This window comes from Zonotrichia leucophrys, chromosome 9 (genome assembly GCF_028769735.1).
Source record: "Zonotrichia leucophrys gambelii isolate GWCS_2022_RI chromosome 9, RI_Zleu_2.0, whole genome shotgun sequence".
Classification (NCBI taxonomy): Eukaryota; Metazoa; Chordata; class Aves; order Passeriformes; family Passerellidae; genus Zonotrichia; species Zonotrichia leucophrys.
The window spans coordinates 3,047,014-3,055,741 of NC_088179.1; the positions used below are offsets into that span (position 1 = coordinate 3,047,014).

At 38.2% G+C, this 8,728-nt stretch overlaps 1 long non-coding RNA gene across 1 annotated transcript in view; it reads right to left on the minus strand.

Moving 5' to 3' along the window:
* Positions 1-7,799, minus strand: part of LOC135451905 (uncharacterized) — a 62,909-nt gene extending 55,110 nt beyond the window's left edge. Inside the window, exons 1-2 of the long non-coding RNA XR_010441468.1 lie at positions 7,721-7,799; positions 7,558-7,630 (exon numbers count right to left, since the gene is read on the minus strand). This is a non-coding gene — a long non-coding RNA (uncharacterized LOC135451905). The remainder of the gene's footprint in view (positions 1-7,557; positions 7,631-7,720) is intronic.
* Between the last annotated feature and the right edge of the window lie 929 nt (positions 7,800-8,728).

Below are 8,728 nucleotides of genomic sequence, written 5' to 3' on the forward strand. Positions count from 1 at the left end.
AGGTATTACAATAGGTCTGTCCTTATCCCTGAAACAGGCACTGAATGCACACAAAGGACAAATAAGAATTAGGAGGCAAAAAGAGCCACTTTAGGCAGTAAATTGAGAGTGGCTGTGGTTGTTCACGGTGACCAGGTGCTGTGGTACTTCCAACCACAATAAGAATTGAAGGTGGGTGCTCTTCACCACTCATATAAAATTGGAATCCTGTGCCTGTGCTAAACATCACTGATTACATTTTTTTTGTCTTAATTGCTACTATTTTATGATGTGCATTATTGATGATTTATGTATATGCTCCATACAAAGCAGATAAGATTTGAGTTTTTGTCACAGTTGCAAAGTGAGCATAGCTACATGATGGTTATAGTTTGATCTTCAATCCTGAAAAGCATCAGTTAAGTTCCATTTGGGAAATTTAACTGAATTTAAAAAAATTATTTGCATCTCAGGTCAATGTAGAAAGAAACAATCGAAACCAATGAATGTAATGAGATGAAGAAAGGAACTATGGCTACAAAACTCTCCAGATGCAGCCAGCTGTTATTAGGGATATTCTAATCTTGCAATCAATCCTTAGTCTCATAGAACTAAACAGCTTTCTGACTTCAGAACTATGAGGTTTGTTGATTATGTCTTTGAACTCAGATAGTCCAAGTACAAAACAGCTGTTTTTCCATAAAAAAAAATCAGACTTACTAAAAACAGCAGCATGAAGATGGTTTCTGCTAACACCACTACTGCATGTAGCCTCATTCACCAGGCAAAACCATTGCAAGCAACTAGATTAAATAGAGGGTAAATGAAGGAAAAGATAGAATATCCTAACTGGAGCTGGTTTATATTCTCTTTAACTTGTCTTAATTGCAATCAAAATAGTGACACGAATTGCTAATCACATCACCTTGGATTCATAAGGCATTACAAAAGTAAGAACAACAGTACAGCTACAGAGACATTTAAGTATTTCTAAACTTCAAAGACAAAAGGGAGGCTAGAGACGACTATCAAATGAACATGGAGCAGTGCAGCGTTGTGCTAATTAAGAACCACAGCATACTCTTTCTTAAAAGCACGCTCAGACTGAAGTTTTACCTTTTGAATGTTAACTCTCTTAATGCTTTGTAACAGTTTAAGAATTTGATAACCACCTGGGTTAAGACCCCTTCCCCTTTACACTGATTTAAGATGGAGTTCAGGATCTGGATCTGTGCCATGCTGCTCTCGTGTTCATTAAAGCTCTGTGAGGGAGATGCCATTCCCTTCACCATCATCCTCCAAATCTTCATCTTCATTATCCTTCTGCCTTGCAATGGGCTCAAGTGAAAGGCGCCATTCCTCAATTTGACGTTTTCTGTTTTATTTTGCAGGGCAATATGCAATATATGTACTGATTCAGAATCAATACAGATGTTACAATGGTAGCACTCTTCCCACAAAGAAAGTAATCAATCTTACATGAAAACAATTGTAATCCAGCCGGCTGTCCATTATCTACTGAATTGGGAAGGAAGGCAGTAAAGGGAAAGCCATGGCTGAAATGGGAGCCAGGACAGTAAAGGTAAAGCCATGGCTGAAATGGTTACCAGAGAGCTGTGTGGGGCCAAGCAAGGCCCACCAGGATAATGGTGAGTGGGAGGGAATTCATCCTGCAGAGGAAAGGATTTCTGCACATTGGTGCTCTTGGCTGTAGAAGGAACCAGGGGATGTAGAAAAGCACCTGCCCTCTTATGGAGCCACATCTGCTCCATGGAAAAAGCTTCTTGGGCCCAAGAATGTTGGGAAGAGTGCACCAGGCAGGTCTCCTTGGGTGTCCCTCTGGTTGGGTTCCACTCAGAGCAGCTCCCTGCAGATTTGTGCATCAGTTTCTGTGCTGGAAGTTAGGCTTTGGTTTTAAACATCTGTAGAGCACAAAGCTTCAGCATCCTGCTTATGAAATTGCTCACTGAAGTCTACAAAGATTTTGTATTCAAAACAATTGCACCTTTAATAAGTGATCTAAATGTCATCTAATAAATTAAGAAGAGGGTGTTCACACATAAAACTCATTTGTTCCCATGTTTCTGTTCACTTATTTAGCAAGAAGAAGATAGAATGAAATTCCATAGCTGTACTGCATTAGAAATGCTGTCAAGACTGGCTGAAGATTACTGATTCTGCTTCAGTTGGAATTTGTACAAGTAATGTTATCTAAAGAAGAACCATATGACGGCAAATTGAGAAGCACAGAATGAAAACTATTAAAGTTTAACCTAGCGGCAAAGTAATTAAAAATAAAAAAGAGACATTCAGCAATCCATGTGAACATCTAAGATGCCCAAAGAGGAAACCAAATTCCTCCAACTTCTCTTTATCATGCTCTAGTAAAAGTCAGAGTATGTTCAGAGCATCTCATTCAATTATAGATCCACTAGTTACTTTCCCTTGCTAGTGCTGCATCTGTTGATTTATAATTCATTGAAGAGGACTGATGCTTGAGAACAACAGAACATGGCAATTTTACAAAGTGGCATATGCACAAAAGAAAATTAAAAAGAAAAAATCTACTTATTCAAATAATTTAACTCTATCAGTATGTATTATCTTAGCACAGGCAGTTATTATTTGATATGTACCAAACCTGCTTCTCTGAATGCTATTTAGATTAGAAATATGAACAGTTTAGTTTGAAGACGGTCTCAGACAATAAATTACCTTCACCTGCAAATGTTCACTTTTATTGAGTATTAATACTCACTTTTATTGAGTATTTTATTGAGTATTTGCTTGTTTAAATGCTGGAATAGTGGTACTCAGCATTACCACTGCTCACTATACAACACTGATACATGTTCCATAAAATACAACAAAAAAAGAGTCATGGGGTGAACAGTCACAGCCCAACATATGGCAGCAACTTGTGCAGTGAACTGGAGCAACAGTAAACCAGAAAAAGAAAGATAATACTGGACAGCACTTTCCTCAGCGAAGAAATTCTGGGCCTTGTAGTTACAGCACAAGTGAAGGAGACAGGAAATCTGGGATTTATTCTGGGATCTGTCACAGATTTCCTGCATGGCTTTAAGAAAGTCCTGTGGGGTTAACTTCAGCCATGGGCTCTTGTTCCTGTGAGAGCAGCTCATACCCCTGTCTCAACTCTCCTTTACAGAGTGAGCCAGTTAACACTAAGGGAGGTGCTATTGGTGCAGATTTTGTACAGAAAAAACAGCAGAACCAGGTCTAATGCAGGTGAAACTGTATGATCACAGCAGCCTGGGCAATAATAGACCAAACACCAAGGCAGGCAACTGGCAGGGAGGGAGTAAAAAGGATGTGCAGTGCAGTTGTGACACTGTTGGAATCAGGAAACAGAAATTTATCTCCACTGGAAGCCAAGACTTCATTTCCCTACTTTCTTCCAAGCCTGAAAACTGAAGGGGGACATGGAGGGCTTCTAATTTCTTGAATGACACCTCCTTTCCAGTTTTCACACAGAATGCATTCTCCTTGTGCAATCCAGCTGTGGGAAACCAAGACACTCATTCCCCTAAAAGACCCCTTCACATGCTCAGCTAAGTTAGCCCAGAACTTTCAGTTAGAGAAAGCAGTATGATAATTTCAGCAGGTCGGCTTTATTCCTCAGGCTTGTGTGGCTTAATGTCTGAGATTTGAGCAAAACAGAATAAATCCCAGGTGTTCCTGTTGGGACCTGATACCCCTTTGGGTTCTTCTGGCTGGAGAGATGGTTCCACTCGTTCTCTGAGGACTACCCCAAATGAAGACAACTAATCCACAATAAACCACTTGATTTAGGTCACTTGCCTGGTGCTCCCAGATGATCCCTTTTTATCCTTTGTGTTCTGAGCTATTTTGTTTCTACTCAGTGTTGCTACCTGCAAGGAAATTAAAACCTCTAGAAAACAGCTCAATGATGCTCTGGTGTTCAGTTAACAAGGATTTGGAACCAGGCATTACCCAGCTGAATTTCCCACCCTCTAGCCAATGGGGGTTATTGAATCACAGCAGGTGTTTCTACTTGTTTCATGATGTTAATAGATGCTTGGATGCTACCTGAGTTTGCAACACATTTGCAGCTTTTGGTTATTTATGGAAAATGCAGTCTAGAAAAGCCTTATTTTGACTTTGATCTGTGTGAAGAATTTATCAAACTTCTGTAGTGATTTATTTTAGTATGTGCATCAAATCTTCAGCTGAAGAATGACTTGCTTGAACTTTCATTTTTCAGAGAGAAAGACAAGACTGGAATTGGGCACATGGGTCATAAAATAATATTGCATCCCAATATATTAAATCATCCTCAAGAAGAAAGATGTGGCAACATAGAGCTGCATCCACATAACCCTAAATCACAGCTTTTGGTACAAATTGTCTTTATAGACAGTTGTGGGATTTAATTTCTAGGAGACCGGAAACCACATTTAACCACTGAAAATGAGGCATCTGGTTTCTCAAAGACATCCAGCTCCTTCAAAAAAGGAAAATGTGTGAGCTAAACACAACACAGCAAATGACTGGATAGTATGTGGATAATTTAGACAGGACTCTGGTCCTGTCTAAATTACAGTATTGTAACTGTTTTATTCTCTTATATATATTGCAGTTCTAGATAGTTTTGTTGTAGCAGACAACACCTTTAGAATATTTTAATTTTTTTTTTTCATTTACTATGTCTTTATTGCCATGAAACACATCCTCAGTCAGAGTACATTCTTGTATATAATAAACTTTACCAATTTGTAATTTTTTGCCAGTATCTTACACTACACATTTGAGAAATTACTGAAAATCTTACATAGATCCTCTAAGAAGCAGAGGAAGCATAATTATCCCTTTCTTATTATTGCACTTTGGCTTCCTTGAATTATTGGTTTAGCATGAAGATTTGTTTATGTTCATTGATACTTTGCTTAAGTTTATTCTTTGTTTATTTGAATTTGCTGTTCCAAGGATATTTTACTGAACACTCCTTGTAAGACCTTCAACTGTGGCCACCCACATCCTGAAATTTTCTCTCTAGGTAATCCTGCCTTATGTCATAGCACAGCATATATATATATATATATACAGTATATATGTATTTATCTACACAATATATATACAGTGTAAATAAATATATAAAAATATATAAAATATATAAAAATATATAATAAATATATAAATATATATTGATATATCTTAATATATTATATAAAATATAAACTATATAATAACTAAACAAATATAAATATATAATAAATATACTATATAATATATAATATATACTATATAATATATACTATATACTATATACTATATTATATATTATATATTATATATTATATATTATATATTATATATTATATATTATATATTATATATTATATATTATATATTATATATATTTTCTATATTTTCTATATATACTATATATACAATATATACTATATGTACTTTATATACTATATATTTATATATAATATTGTATTTACAACACAAATTTCTTCCAGCAAAATATACTGAGTATTTTGTATGTTATTTTAAAAAGCTTATGGAGCATTGCACAGTGTGTGTGTGTGTGTATACATAAACATGTGCACTTGCTGACCACCCTAAAAACATGCACAGAGCCATTGTTGAAAATTTTCATTAAAATTGTGTAAAGGAAGTCCATCTGCCACAGCTCAGGATGTCCTGTTTCTCTGAGGAGCTTCAGCTATTGCTTGGCCATTTTCTCACTGAAAACATAAGTAGGAGACTTGAGGGCATTTAATCTGCTATTGAAACAAACTGATTTGGAATGGGTGCTGTGAAGAGTTTTCCCCCACCAGCTCAGAACCCTGAGGCAAGGACACCTCCCCACACCCAGCACACTCAGTTTTGTGTCCTCTGGGGACACAGTTTGGAGTTAGACTGTGCTCATGGTACACATCTGCTTGCTCTGAGACTGTTGCAAGAGGATGGGGACAGCTCTGTGGCCAGTTTGGATTCTGACTTTATTTTGAATCAAAACCCCAAAATTTCAAACCTCAGGAAAATTCTTTCATGATTCATTGGGTGTATTTTGTTTTACTTTAGCACAGCTTTCCAAAATGTTCAGCTTTAATTTTACAGTTGATCAGTCTGCAGGAAGTCCCAAATTTTATTTCCACTAAACAAGGGCTTTCCTTGTTTGTGTTCCTCATTGAGAAATAAAAGATTGTAGCCATGAGAGGTTTACACTTACATACAGTTGTTATGAGTACCCAAACCAAAATGTTTTTGGTGGGGACTGGTGTCAGTCCCAACCAAACAAAACCAAAAGCCACAGGGATACGCCCTATTACCAGGAAAAGAAGAGGAGGACAGAAAGAGACAATGGGTGGAAAAAAAGGAAGTGCACAAGGGGTCAAAAATGTCAAAATAAAGCACCAGTGGGGAACATGGAGAAGAGAGACCAACAGCAAAGAAGAGACTGGGGGCATAGAAAGTTCATTAATAAAGGCCACAAATATCTTGGTTTTCCCATCCAAACTCCTTTTTCCAATGGAAAGACTGCTGGTGTTTATCACAAGACAGCCCTGGATGCTGCACTAGGATGGAGAAAGCAAGGAGACACTGGAAATCAAATGTCTGCTCTGGGCTCTGCCTCTCCTTTTGGGCATGGAAAGCAGCATTGCCTCTGAAAATAGAGAGAATGAGACAATGCTCCCTTCATCCCACATTCCAGCAGGAACACAGGCCATGGATGGCCCTTCAATTCCAACAGAGCACAGCTGAAAGAGCCTTTTCACCCTCCTGTTGCAGAGGCAGACACACCTGCAGACACAAACCCTTCCTGCCCCACGGAGAGCACTCCAGTGCAGGGGCAATCAACCATTCTGGGATGCCTTAAGCAGAATGCCCACCTCAACAGCCATGGTGGGCCCTCACCATTCCAGATTTCCCCCTTGTCTGAACAGCAATAATACACTCCATGAAAAATTCCTCAAGAAATTATTTCTGCCTGCCTGTCTGCAAAGTGAGATCATTGAGCCTGACAAGCACAGGGCACCAGCTTATCTTGATAAAAAGTGACCCTCACAGGCTGGTCAGGAGGGAGAGCTAAACAGAGGTAGGTTATGACATGGAAAAGTAGAAACACACCTCAAGAGGTTCAGCTTCATTTCCAAAACACACATAATATTTTCTATATTTTCTAGACACCCTGTGCAGGATTGGGCCCTTCAACAAGTGTCAGTTGTGTGGTTTTGAAGCCACTTCTTTTGAAGTCACCCAAAAGCATTCAAACACTGGCAGCTGCTGCACTGCTTGTCCTCAGGATGGCTCCATGGCTTGAAATAGGGGTATAAGTTTCCTATTGCCACCAAACACCTTCTGCTTTTACCTGAGTTTTTAAATGTTCATTCTCATCATTGCCCTGAAACCAAGTAAAAGGTTATTTGAGGAGAGAGGGGAGGGCAACATCCTGTCATTCCTCCTTCTTCTTTCATGGTAAGGAACACCCTAATGATGCCAGGAACTGGAAATTCTGCCTTTTGATAGATTAATCAGTTGGAGAGCTTTACAGCAGACCAAAAAATGGGTAAATGTTGTACTCACCAGTCTAACTCATTAAGAAATGTTCCCCGTGTAGTCATAATGCAGGGAAAAGGAAGTTTGCACAGCTTTTAGACTGCAAAAAAGGAGCATTTACACATTATAATTGTTTTCATAATAAGAAGGCAATATTACAAATATTTTTGAAACACGAGGATTCTCTCACGTGTGGAGACTTTCGCTGCTGCCGTTCCCGGGATGTCGCACAGCCACATTGCCATCTAGCGCCCGAGGCCACTCCCGCAGCGACAGCGACAACCTGGAAAGGATATTCCAAATTAGTTCACAATAACAAACACCGAGCAGTTTTGTTTTTCGCAAGTGCAGTACTATATGATAAAACAATCGCATCTAACAGATGTCAAGGAAGATTTTTGTGTTAGTTATTTTTTTTAGTAGGATTAAGGAAACTATGAGGAGAAAGCAAAAGAATGTTTGACTATAAGCAATGTTGAACTATCAGTAGGAAATATAATAATATTTAGAGAATATAGTAAATTACACATATCGTATCAGCATTTAGAATAAATTTTATTGTATCTACAATGAAAAAAAAGAGAAGAAAGGAGTGGGGAAAAGAGTGAACAGCTAATTCAAATTATGCTCTCTGCTTTAAAGGCAAATATTCAGTCCTTCAGGCAGAAATGTGCATAAAAATGGCACAGTTAATTTTAGAGTGTTACAAAAAAACCCTCCAAGCAATACTCTGCTTAATTTGCACGTATCAATCAAAAACTCCCCTGCCTCCCTACAAAAGTGAAATTGTCTCAGTGCTGCCAAACTCTCCTGTGAAATACCCTTGGCTTGGCTGCATCTCAGTAAAATACCTTGTAAGGTTTAGGAGAGGTCTGTGCTGTTGCAGAGACTCAAAAGGGATGGAATCCAGTTTGCTTTTCCATTTAAGCTCCCTTTCAAAGTCAGACCTTGAATTTCTGTATCACAAACTACTGTTCTTTTAATCAAAATTCACAAGAAAATTACTGACTCTGTTTAGTGACTGTTATGCAGAACAAAATGTTTTTAGGGAGGGCTTGAACAGAGGGAACAGGAAAGTCTGAGATCAGTTTTGGGCAGATATAAAACTGCATCTTGAGGTTGCAATTACCTGAAAAGCTGCTAACAAACTGGGAAGATTCCTCTTCCATTTTTTCCCTCAGAGCATCTGGAACTCAGT